Source organism: Poeciliopsis prolifica, unplaced genomic scaffold (assembly GCF_027474105.1).
Source record: "Poeciliopsis prolifica strain line A6 unplaced genomic scaffold, Auburn_PproV2 SCAFFOLD001, whole genome shotgun sequence".
Classification (NCBI taxonomy): domain Eukaryota; kingdom Metazoa; phylum Chordata; class Actinopteri; order Cyprinodontiformes; family Poeciliidae; genus Poeciliopsis; species Poeciliopsis prolifica.
The window spans coordinates 19764494-19777872 of record NW_026562376.1 but is presented as its reverse complement, the minus strand read 5'-3'; the positions used below and the strand labels follow the sequence as shown (position 1 = coordinate 19777872).

Genomic DNA, 13379 nt, shown 5'->3' with positions numbered 1-13379 from the left:
AATATCCACGGTGAAATGAATCCTAAGCCATCATGGATAGAAAAGTCACTCAGCAGGAAGAAACCATCGCTTCACAGAAACATAGAGAGCTAGATCACACTTATTATAATTGTAATCATGTGAAATTAAAATTTAAGTCGTTGGCCATAAAACCCATTGTTAAATTTCAATTTGTTTTACTGCAAGAGAGACTGGTGTACAAAAATACAATTGCATCAACCAGATCGTGGTGCAGAGCATTATGAAAATAAAGCAACATCAATTAGGAATCTAAATTTTGAGCACATATTGGTTGTCCAAATAGACCTAAAGGATAGTGCTTAAGGTTGCTTAAGGACAAAGTCAGAGGTTTTGGGTGTTTTATGAAGTGTTTAAAAATGGTGAAAGGTTTATCTAAAATAATGCTCTGTTATTGTTCTAGTATTTTGTAACTAGAACAATAAAAATATAAAAGCTTTTATTAAGTTTAACTGACAGGAACACCTTAATTTGACCAGATATGTATGTAAATACCTTCCCCATTGATCCAAATCCTGTGGATCCAGCTATTTGCTAGAGCAACAACTTGGTAAGGGTTTCGTAACATGATTTATTGAGTTACATAGACTTTTTAAAAATTCAGCAGCAACACAAAACGTATTTTATTCTATAGGATTTCCTCTTTCTTTTCTCTTTTTGTGGCTCGTTTAAACTCTTCCAAGTGTTAAACCAACCAGAGGCGAGACTTATTAGTTCCATGTTTAGCTCAGTTTCCTGTCATTGCGTTTTTCTTCTTCTAGGTTTTAAGTTATTACTTAAATTGTAAACTTAATGCAGGATTATAGTGGGAAGTAAAGATCAAAATTGCCTTAAAACTCTTTAGTTACATGTGAGGAGTAAAAGTGTTGAATGCAGTTAAAACGGGTCTAAAGATGTGGTGCAAAGGCTTTTTGGACAAAGGGCTCTAAGTGACTGTTCAATGGGATGGACATTGCTCTTTGATGCAGATAATGTTACATTTTCTTTGCTTTTGTCTTGCGAGCAGTGTTATTTAAGGCTGGGTGCAGAGAAAAGCTATTCTCTCAAACCATTGTTGCCCTCTGCAACCATAGCTAACGGACGTCAAAAGACTTTTCACATCCATTCTTTTAAAATGGGCCACAATAATGCTGGTGAGGAGTTGGCAATAAATAAGCTTCCCCTCACAGAGTCAACTAGATTAGATTGCATGGGGACATCTGTCGGGTGTAGGTGAGCACTTTCTGTGGTGTCTAACTGTATGGGAAAGGAAGTCTTTAGGATGTGCCTCAAGGCTTTTTCTTTCTCTTTTTTAATTTAAGTTGCTGCTCCATTTCTCCTCCACCGCCACCCTCTATTGAACTTTGAGGAGGCTCCATTGACTCGAGCACAATCAGCACAGATGACAGTTGTTTTCCTTTTTGCTCTATGCGGCGTTTGACTTAACATGAAATTAAAGTGTCAGGCTGGCTTTAATCTTCTGCCAAATTCATATGGCCCAATGATACGCTCTGTCTTCCCCTTGTTCTCCTTGATGTTTGTCTCTGATGCAAAACAAATAACTTTCTTTAAAAAAAAAAAAACACGCACAAACATGCCTCCAAACCCAACCTGGTAACTTCGAGGATTCGGGTAGCTGATTCATTCGGTAGCAGGAAATGTTTAACCTGTATTGTGGATAGACAAAAGGTTGTTTTAATCCCAGCGTGAGAGGGGAGGGTGGGTTTCGTAGGAGCAGGGGGAGGAGAAGGGCTGGTGGGTGTGTTAGTGGAGGCTGATTGTGTGAGGGGAAACAGCTCCTCTCTCTACTGTCACTCAGTCACAGCAGATACGTCGAGGAATACACAGCGGCTGGGATTATGAGCAACGAACTTCCCTCTCATGCAGCAAACGCACAAGCTGACAGGATCTGACCCAACTGATATATACAGACATAAAGGTGAGGTTTCCTGTTTGTTACTCAAAGGTCAAGCAGTCGCTGTTATGTAAAAAGTAAAAGTGTTGATGCTCCGAAGGATCTGCAGGTGGCATACAAAAGCACTTTCTTCTTGCATAAAGTCGTACGATGGTGAGTTGATACTTACTGGTTTAGAAGAAAAATGTCCATACGTTTATATTAAAAAGGTTCTATCAGGGTCTAATTTAAAGATGTTTTATGTTTATTATAGATTAAACTTGTAAAATTTAAGACTGAACTTTGAGGCAGAAAGCTTTGTCGTAGTTGATTTTCTAGATAATTTCTAGATTAAAACAGAAGGCAATAATGAGCCGTCTTTATTCTCATTCTGATTATTCTATACATCTAATGCCAAGCAGAACCTTCTGTGTCTCTAGACGTCGGCTCTTCTGAAGTCCTCGCTGTGGAAGAAAGAGCGTTCTCATTCTAATTATTTCACTCATTTTTGGCTTTAATGATGCTTCTTCTGTGTCCACACTGCCTCTCATTAGTCAAGACTAAATTTAAACACACAGTCTGCTCATATGGCTGGTGTTGAACCTCCTTCACTCATTTGACTTATACACATAAACACACACACAAAGAGCACAGCTTTGAAAGATAAATGTGTAGAACTTGATTTAAGTGTTTTCTAGATCTGAGCAAGAATAGGAATAAAAAAATACTATGGTTTGTAAGGAGAAGTTAGATCCATCCGTCTGTCTGTCCAGTTTGAGTATGTAAAAGTTTTTGATTTTGACTTGAAAATCGCCAATGAAGCAAGCATCATTACAGAACAAAGCACATGGCGTCATCTGCAGTGAGTCATGACTGAAACACTTGTTGACATTAAATATTGAGTGGCTACCAGTATCAGGTCTACAGGGATTTTAAAAAGTGCTGATTTTAAAGTTTTCATCTAAGTGATGATCAGTGACCATACTGTCCTCCAGCTACAATGGAGAGTCTGAAGGGATAAAGAACCATCTCTGTTGTACGTAGAAACTATGGTATCTTCACCTGAAGATAAGGCAAAAAATAAAAAACTCTTCAGAATGAAGGTTTGAACAATTTGCAATGAAGTAATTAAGTGCTTTTATATTTAACAGGGCTAGGGAACACAGACACCTGTGAATAACTAAAGTTTTTAAATACAGGCCTCCCTCTAAGAACGCTTAAAACTGCTGATTATAACAGTTAAATACCAAATATGCATCCATACGCAATGGAAACTGTTCACAATCTTTATCGCCGCTCCTGGGGATACAGCCAATCAGCGCCAAGGAAGATAAATGGCGCTCCTTGATTGGCTGTTTTGCAAAGCAAGTCCAGTACCGTTGCACCTACGTATTTCTGCTTCTCCCACCGCATATTTTTTTTTCAAATAAATCAGACATGTGTTACAAAAAAATGGGATTGTAAGATTTTCCTTGAATAAGTACAAAAAAATCCACAAATTTTGAATATTAAGTGTTAAACTCTAAAGTTGTTTTTATTTATTTTTTTTATCACTGTTATAATGTTTCAGAACAGCAAACAAATTTTAATATCATTCAAAGATTTTTTTTGTTTCTAATCTGTTCTTTATTTTCTTTAGATCAGGGCACGATGTGACATCTTTAAGCTTAATTTAGCTACGTATCCCAAACAAATCCCAAATTTCACAAATGGATTACCAATCTGATCTAGTTGTGATTTTGGGATTGTTGAAGCGACATCAAAATATCGAAAATGAGACCAAAACAAAGTTGTCAGATGAAAGACGAAAGGCATCTTTCATCCAATCAGTTTGTGTTGCTCTTTCTATTAACTGGCCTGAGATGCTTTACTCTCAGCCTCCTAAAAAGCCTGTTAATTCTGGCATTACTCACGGCATGAGCGCGATCTGAGAGGTATTGAGGAATACTGTGTCTCTTACTGCGAGGTGTTTTGTAGTCTAGCCACTGTCAGCACACGGTCCGGCTATTTTCAGTCCCACTACCACATCGCTGTCGTCTTATCTCCATGGCAGCAGATCTGGACTGAACTCTGCCCGGCTCTGTGGGGTCCGAGGGCAGAGGTGGGGCAGTGGGACGGCAGATCCGACGTCGTGGGGCGAGGCTGCTTTTGATGGGATCAGGATTTGGATCGCTCCAACAGGATGTAGAAAGGTCATTTCATTGCTGTGTCTTATTTAGAGGCTTCAGCAGCAGTAAGCCTTTCACAACGATCCAACAAATCAATAGGAGAAGAACGGATGATCAATTAGGTTCGGTACAAGAACACCTCGGTGTGGGTGTGTACTTCTACTGCTGCGAAGTCAGCAATGGTGTCAGCAATAATAAAAGGGGATATTTGAGGAGAAAAGCTTCTATGTCAGTGTTTTTAAATCTGGGTCAGAAACTTCTTAAATCCAAGTCTATGAGAACATCCTTTTATATTTGTTGTTTTTTTCCTGTCTTTTTCTAAGCATAAATGTATTAACTACACCTAAGCTCTTGAAGTCAGGGAATTGCACAGTTGGTTGAAATAAATAATGGAAGGTTATGGGAATGGAAAATGGAAAAAAAAGATCTCCTGATAAGTTTTGGACGCGCAGCGAACTGAAGCAAAGGAAACCTGCAAACCTGCAGCTGATAATAGCACCTGTGTGACAGCACAGAAACCAGTGTTTGTATTAAACCATGTGGAACCGCTGGTTCTCTCTCTGTTGGGCCCCCAGACTCTTATTTTGAGCGGCAGACTGAAGTCGATAAGGTTTTTTTTTTCCAGAATTAAATTGGATTGGGTTCTTCAATCATTTTGCCAGTCAATCTCTTTCACCATGAAATACTGTAAGGAAAAGATGCTAGAGGATTGGGCATAACAAATAGCAACACAATAAAAATTTTCTTCAGATTGTTTTGACAGAAACTGTATTTTATGAACTGCTCTTGTAGTTTATTTTGTTTGCTATGGTGTCTGATAGGTCAAGACAAATCTCCCACAGCCGACTGTGCAGAAAGCTGGAATGAAGCGAATGGAGGGGACAGATAAAAGCATGACAATGTGGGCGAGAAGTGACAGAAGGAGATCAAAGAGATGATGCAATGCTTTTTATAACTCCGTGCTTACAAGTCTTTTGATAACTGGCTCGACATTTGCAGTGCTTTCCAAAAGTATTCATACACCACTGAAAGTTTGAACTTTTTGTCAACCAAAAATAACTTCACCACAGCAGTGTGGTGTTTTGGAGTTTTATAAGATTCACCAAGTCAAAGTTAAATATATTTTTTTTTGTTTTAACTTTATTCCACAAATAACCTTGTACTTGGACCCCACATCACTTTATATGGCTAAATAAAATCCACTGCATCTCTTCAACTCCTAGAAGAAAGCCATAAATCCACTTCAAAGTCAAAAACAAACATGAGAGCAAAATTGACTGCTATAGTCTCCACCACTATGGACTTTTATTCTTCATCAGCAAAGCTGGTCAGAACAAATGGAAAGATGGATGGAGTTAGATACGAGACAACTCTAGCAGAAAACCTTCTAAAGGTTGTAAAAAACTGGAGACGGATTCATCTTCAAGCAGAACAAGAACTAGAAGCTGTTTTATCTCAAAATATGTTGAAGCTATTGAATGATCTATTCAGTTTCACATTTTTCAGTTTTATTAGCAAAAAAACTTAAAAGCATGTAGGTTTTTTTTTTTGCTCTACAGTCAAAGTGTGTGCTGCCTTTTATTTGATCTATTGCATAAAATAGATCAAATAAACAATAAGTAGAATATGTGAAGGTATGTGGTTGTATTGAGAAATGGTGAATTACATATTATATGTATGTATACTTTTGCAAAGCACTTAAAACTTATAGTAAATAATTATGTCAATTCCAAATTGTCATCATTGAAGAATCTCTTATTTCTTGCACAAAATAACTTTTCATAAAATTACATAAATAGGTGTGTAAAGGGAAAAATAATTAAATAATTGACTTGATTTTAGACATGCCTCCATATCTTCACAGCGATCTTAAAAGTGCACTCCACTCTCTGAACACACTCATGTCCCTGCATGTAGCCCTAACCTCAAAGCAGCGAAAGTGACGAGACGCAGGTGAGGAAATGAAAAAGATGGCATCAAGTGAGAGAAGAGGATTGCTATGGAGGGCTGGTAGCACTGGGGCAGAAGGAGTTAGGAGGGGAGACGGGGAAAATTAAGACAGGAGCGGTGTTTCGAATTGAAAACAAGAGTTTAAGAGAAAAAAAAGATTGGTTCAAGATTGCAGTGAAGAATGACAAATAGCTGGAAGAAAGAAGAGATCAGTGATACAAGAGAACAACGGGAGTAAGAGATGTCTGCCAGCTGTGGGCCTTTGTCAGCTTGGACTACACACTGTTTGTGTCTGAGAGTCCAAAATCACACAGGTTTACACTGCTTGGGTGTTTACTTTCTTTTCACCTACAAATCTTTTCACAGTCGGGTGTGTTTTAAGCACATTTCTAAAGACCCAACACACCCACTGCAGTTTACATGAGTTCTTTAAAAAAGGCACAGCCTTTGATGATGGAAGATTTCAGCCCTTGATGTGACAAAGGGCTGAAAAGATTTCCAATGTGAAAGGGATTTTTCTTGCAGATTGTAAAAAAACCAAATAGAGAGAAGTAAGCCCATTGTATAAAGAAATAGATGTACAAAACTTCCTACTGAGAAATCTTTTAAAGGAGGTTGGATTTTCCTTTCTGGCTGCTTTGAAGTCCTGATAATAGAAAAAAATCTGGAGGTTGTGAGTTAAAGTGAAATTTCTTATTCTCTTGAATTTACCAGACTGAAGAAAAACCCCATAGGAGGAAGAAGCAGACGTCCACCCAGAGAGGAAGCGGAGCGAGGGTATTTGGGTTCCTCTGGTAAGCTGAAAACATTTTTTTTCACTCTTTTATTTTTTTCTGTATCTTCTCTGATATTATCATTTTCTAAAACTGTATGAACCGCCATCCTTTTTAAACATCAAACGCTCTCCTCAAAGCCACCTCTAGTCCCGCAGGATGTAAACACACAGATGTCACTCGGCTGTGACACTGTGAAGCTTTCCCCAGACTCAGTGTCTTCATCTGTGATGCTGAAAGCCTGGAAAAGATATTAATACCAACACTTTTCTGTGGAGCTTATGAGTCGTCAAACATCTATTCAACCTTTCTTATTCTCTTTTAAAAGTCTGCTGAGATGCCTGCTTTTTTTCACCTAGCTTTGAGGCAAAGGTCACTGCTTTCTTGACTGCCATTTGTCTGCTGGCAGAGAGTTTTGGCAGTGAGAATTGGCATGAAATCACAATGGTTGGATTGTGTGTTGCATTTTGGTTCTCAGTGTAACAAACCCTGTCATCACTAGCCCACTGCTGATATAGTGGGCATTAGTACCTAGAAATCTTAAGATATCTCTAAAAGCCTGAACTTTGCCTTGTCCCTCTGCTATTAGCAACATAATGACTCACAGTGGAGTGTGCGGAGGTGGGAAAGGCTCTGCACTCTCAGATGTGGAAAAGGTTTTTATAAATTTAAAACATTTTCTTATTTTTTGTCACATAACAGCCACAAACTTCAACCTATAACATTGCAGTTTTACGTTAACAACCAATGCAAAGTAGTCTGTGACAAGGAAGTGGAACAAAAAACACATTTAAGTTAGGAGAGAAAAATGCATAGCAAATGCATTATCACTGACTTAGTGCACGCAAAATTAATATCACAATGGACTGTTTGAAATGCAATAATTCTTTGCAAAAATTTAATGAAATATTCATCCATTTCAGTGGATGAAATGGATGAACATTATAGATCCAATGATGCTATTGCAGAGCGTTGGAAGCAGGTAGAGGAAAATGTGGATCTGTTTCTCTATTGCACTTATTGTGTAGCCCTAAATTAATCTGTTTTACAAATGATAATCTGAGGAGAGGGGTGTTCAGATGTCAGCCATCTTTAAATTACACCTCATTATTACATTTTAATAGAACCATCTGCTCAGACGTCACCTATTTATTGGAGAAAGTCAACCTGTATAGAAGTTGAGCTCAGTGCAAATACATCTGTTCTGGAAAGATGCCACAGGTTTGGTACATGACATAAGCAAACAAGCAACATCATTATAACCAAGGAAACATTTTGCAAAGTGCCAGAGTTTAAAGCTGTAGGGACATTTAGAGCAGGTGGTTACAGAGTTGTACATCAAGCTTTGAACATCTCACTAAGCTGTATTTGAACTCTTATCCAGGACCAAAGCTGGACATACCATTCCTGTTGTGAAACATAGGGTGACAGTTTTGGGCAAGGAAAGCTGGGGAGCGTTATTATGAAGCTGGATGGAGGCTGCAAAAGACTGGAGAGTGGTGCTACAAGTCCAAACACGCAGAGTTAATGTGTTGGAATGGCCAAGTCAAAGTCCAGATCTAAATCCAATTCACATTTTGTGCAATTCTACAACTGCAACTTGTAGGATTGCAATTTGTAATCCTACAAGTTTTGACTCAGGAGGCCTGAAAAAAAAAACTTTTTAAAAAATGTAAAAATTTTTTTCCGACTTTATAATTATTGGCTACTTTGTTGTGGTCTTTAGCATAAAAATCCCAATAAAATATATCAGAGTTTGTGGCTTTCCATGACATAATGAAAACATTTTCCCTGAAGCTTAAGATGTCACAGAGAACTGGTTTCAACCTTCATGACCTTTGGCTTCCCCCCCCCTTCATTGTGCTGCTCTGAAAGTGTGTCTATGGTCCAGCAGGGAGTTGATCTGATGCTCTTTCACTGAGGTGACATGGAGTGATGTGTGTCCACCGTCCAGCAGGCTGTGAAGGAGGGATCCCTCGTCAGCCTCGCAGCACACTGCGTCAGGCGGGAAGCGCTGCACAGCAGAGCTCTGTGCCGAGGGACTCAGTTGGCTCGAAGTTAATCTGCCTCTTGTGTTGGTGCTACAATTTTTTTTATTTATGCCGGTGGGGGCTCACTCCGGGCCCATCCATTTACATGCCTGTTGCCGCGCTCCTCTCTGCCTCTGCTTTCCTCTCCGTCGTTCCGTTTGTCTCTGAATTCTTTCCATTTCACCCGTGTCATCGCGCTGTGGCAGTGTGAATGTGTGCTGTGGGCCAGAGAGGCTGAGTCTACAGTTTTCAATGGCCGAGTCACAGAGGACCACACTGGGGAGCGGCACACTGAATTTTGTGGTTTGAAACACAGTGAGGCATGAAACGTCTATTGTGAACAGCTGCATTCAGGGCCAGAGCCCTCCATTAGAAGGCCGCAGAGGTTTCTGTTTACCTCCAAGCTGCTGTCTTTCAACCACTTTCTCTCACATGCTCGTTTGGGAGTGTGACATCCGTATTTCAGTGTTTGGATGCCAAATAGGGATGAGTGGGAAAAAGAAAAAAAAACTCTCTTGTACAAGAGATAATTTAACATCAGAATAGTATTGGACTCTTAGTCGTTCTAATTCTTACATTTTATTTTAGTAAATTTAGCTGACTAGAACAAAAATAAATAATAGGTTTAATACTAAATTACCTCAAAGATGATACAAATGTAAATGCAAATGCTGCTTTACTCACACTTCATTGAATTCGACTACATTGTATGTAAACAGATCAGAATCTAAATATATATTTGAATTGTGTTGGAATGATCGAAACTGATTTTGAACCCAATTCTTACGATTTTGATATCAATGGAAGCCTTTTGTCTTGCTAAACTCCCTCAAGAAGAAATTTACTATGAACTGGTGTGATATACATTGACCAAATTAAACTGGACTATGAATGATCAAAGCAAATAATTATTTATTCAAAGACTGAGATCACTTTGATCAATCTCTGTTGCTCAAAGCACCTGTAACTATTTAAGAGGAAGGGGGTCTCTGAAAAGACAGACAAGCATTAAATAATTCTTAAAGTTGTTTTGGCGACAGATATTTAACCTAAATAAGAACAAACAAACAAACAAAAAAAAAACAGATGCTTCAAAGTTCATTTGAATGATCTTGAAAATTGGAAATATGGATCCAAACTGAAACTTTGATGATGGACACGCCAAAGATGTAAATGCTCACACATGAAAAGCCTGAGCCTGATTATAAATCTGGAAAATGTCCAAGAGATCAGGAATCTGGAGAATGAAAAGATGTTCATCACAGAGAAATGAAGATGCAACATGTGGAAGAAGTAGTAGGAAACTGAGCCAGCGGTGGTGAATTACTAAGTTTCAAAGAAAACCAGTAAAATTTTCACATGAGTCAAAGAAAACCAGAGGAAATAAAAAACCATTTTTCAAATAATGATTACATTAGAAGGTTTTTGGTCCAGAATATCCTTTCAGGTAATGCTACAACATCGCAGTCTGCTTTTTTGTCCAGACTTTGACTAGGCCACTCCATCACCTTTAATGTAGACAGTGGTGGTCTCACTGGTATGGCTTAGAGGATTGTGCAGCTGCATAAAACTTCCAGTGCGCATGAGCTGAAGTTTACTGGTGACTGAACTCTCCATTCATGGTTACATCAGTTACTGCAAGTTATCAGGGTCCCGACGAAGCAAAACACTTCCAGACTCCACCAACTTGATGTTTACTTGTAGAATATTTTTCTGTAACGTAACATTCAAATGACACATTCCTCTCAAAAAGGTCGACGTTTGCATCAAAAGTGCAGCGATTGGGGATCGGTCAGGTCCTGCTTAAGGGGTTTCTTGACTCTGTAGTAATCAGACCTGGGTGTGTCTCCTGAAATTGAAATCAGCAGCCCAAAAAAATTATGTTAATCATAGTTAATTCAAAATAGGTCGTTATTGCTTTCCTGCCCTTTTATCAAAGGGTAATTTACATTTTAATATAAGGCTATATTGAGTTGGATAGCAGGTTATTGCCTGACATGCAGTGTTTAATCTGAAACATGGAAATATGACCAAAAAGCAAACATGGGAGACTTCTGTTTCAGGTCAAATACTTTTTTCACGCTACTGTATATCTTAACAACAGACTACTGGAAAAAATAAATTATAGACCGCTGATCTATTGATGTATTCCCCAGAAACTTCACCTGTTAGAATAAACCACCAGCTGGAAAGACTTTTCATGAACGGGAGCCTTAGTGCTAGTACTCTTATTATATTTCACTTGTTAATACATGAAATTGCTTTTGGTAAGAGAAGATGGGATTTCATGTCTCATTTAGAAGCAATTACCATTCATTTTAGTTGCAAGTTGAATATTTAATGTAACAAAAAGAGGACATGCTTTCTGATTTTATTCAACAGAGGAGGAGGTTAGTTGGTATTTCTCCAACTAACCATGTCTTTCACATACTAAAGATAAAACTGAAAGCAGAGAGACTCTGGAAGGTCAGAGGTGTATCTACAGAAGGCACGTTAGAAAAATGTGAGATTTGGGAATTTCAATTTTTTTCTTTTTTACTTCTACTAAAAGAAGCGTCCATGCTGAGAAGAACACTGACCTTGAGTTGCAACATGCCTCAATCAAATCTTGGCAGGCCTTTTGTTGCATCATTTCCCTCCCTCCTTCCGTGCATGTCTCCAGTGTTTTCAGTCAAACAAAAATGTCCACTGACCCTAACCTAAAGAGATAATGTGTCAGAACACACAATGGATTATACTGAAGCAAAACAAAGCTTTTTACCTCACTGAAATATTCGCTTTATAGGCAGGGGTAGATAAATTCTGCCACTGCCTATACATTTTGACATTTGCCATCATCAAAATCATCAAGCAAACACACATCAAATATATAAAAGTAAAGCTCCATTTACTACTGATCAGAGGAACTCAGTGTTTTGACTGTTTTGTAGTTTTCTGGCAGTTTGTTTCACATTTGTGGTACATAGAGAATGAATGCTGCTTCTCCGTGTTTGGTTCTTTCTCAATCTGTCTGCAGCTTTACATTCTCAGACTGGGTCCTTTATTTTGCTATGGGCCATCTTCTCTCACACATTCGGCGGTAAAGTTGCTGAATTTCAGAGATCCAGACGAGCGGTGGGATTCACACGGTCACGTCGGGCCCCCGGGCCGCTCCTAGCACACGTCGTTACGGGTGAGCGCACCCAGATCGTTCCGAGGTGTCTTTTTGATGAGAGCCTGGCAATTCTCTGACGGTAAACTGATTCAGCAGGCCTCCCTGTGCACGTTGCGTCTACTGCCAAGGTGTCTGTGGATGTGCTTGTTTTTCTGACTGCGGTTGTGTGAGAAGCAGAATCGGGACAGGGACACGCAGGGAAGAGACAACTGGTTTTAGAAAGAGGGACATGAATAAACAAATAGATGAATGGGTGAATACAAAGACAGCTTTAGACGGAAACAGGCGGAGTGGTGAGAAAGTGGTCGTGGAGGCCCCTCTCGACGGGGTATCTGCTCTTCTTCACCGTTTTTCAGGGATGCTGGAGAAGGTTGGCTTTGTGTGATGCTTACTCAGACTGACAGCCTGGGGATGTCTGTTTTGTTTCTGTGGTCGTATCTCCATCCTCTCAGTTCCTCTCATCTGCTCAATCTTCCTCAGTGCTTCGTTTTAACTTTCATTCTCACCTTCTGTGCAATAATCTGAAACTCCAGATTAGATTAGCCAAATCTAATGGAGTGTTTGTTGGATTTAGCTGCTTTTTCAGCTCAGACCTGGTAATTGTTTTAAAAACCGATGGTGATCTTAAACTATTTTAGAGCTTCTTTTTACAAATCATAAGAAAAGTATTCAAAAATATTTTCTTGCCATTTTAAAGCAGATCAGATGACACACAGTGTTTAAGAGTAGCTATCACGATTATTATAGCAAGCGTTACTGAAAGAGTATTCCTATTTACTCCTGAGTTGCCAACATTTCCAACTCCAAAACACTTTCGAAAACTCACCATCAACTTTCTCTTACCTGCAGCTTCTGTCTTTCTTTGCAGATATAAACAGATATAAAGGATAAAATGTCACAGAGGATAGCTTCTTTTTGATACTTTCTCTTATCGCCCTGTGACATTTAAACAACTTGTTGAAATTAAATATGTTTAACTTTTAAATTTTATTTTTCTCTAATTGCATACAGTTTGAAAAGTGTTGCTGTTTCTGCGATCTGGTAATACTAATTCTTTAATTTATGACTGACCAGTTTAAAGGCTGATCAGGATGACAATGCATGCATAATCAAAATTAATATTTTCATTTATGTCTCTAATGAAAGGTTTAAGACAACGTTTAGAATAACATTGTGCTTCAAAGGGATAATCTATTTCTTGATCTTTTTCTCTTTTTAATTTCCAATTAAGACAAAAAGAAAAGAAAATGCTCAGGCAGGTGAATATTTCACTCAAACATAATATAATTTAATTAATATAATTAAACAGATTAGCTTAGATGAGAGCATTTCTTTGTAAGGAAGAATGTCTATTTATGCAGAAAGTGAAAAATATTTTTCTTCAAAGTGTTCTTGTTTTTCTTCAGTCCTGAA

General features: G+C 38.5%; 1 protein-coding gene across 18 annotated transcripts in view; it reads left to right on the top strand.

The window, feature by feature from the left end:
• Nucleotides 1–13379, top strand: part of LOC129366125 (neuronal cell adhesion molecule-like) — an 87957-nt gene that overhangs the window by 29812 nt on the left and 44766 nt on the right. For 17 of the 18 annotated variants that reach the window (XM_055040223.1, XM_055040550.1, XM_055040305.1 and 14 more), the window contains one exon: nucleotides 6724–6803. The gene's annotated coding sequence lies outside the window, so the exon portion shown is untranslated. Of the gene's footprint in view, nucleotides 1–1810; nucleotides 1937–6723; nucleotides 6804–13379 lie in introns of those variants that run through there. The other variant, XM_055039907.1, reaches the window with a different exon arrangement.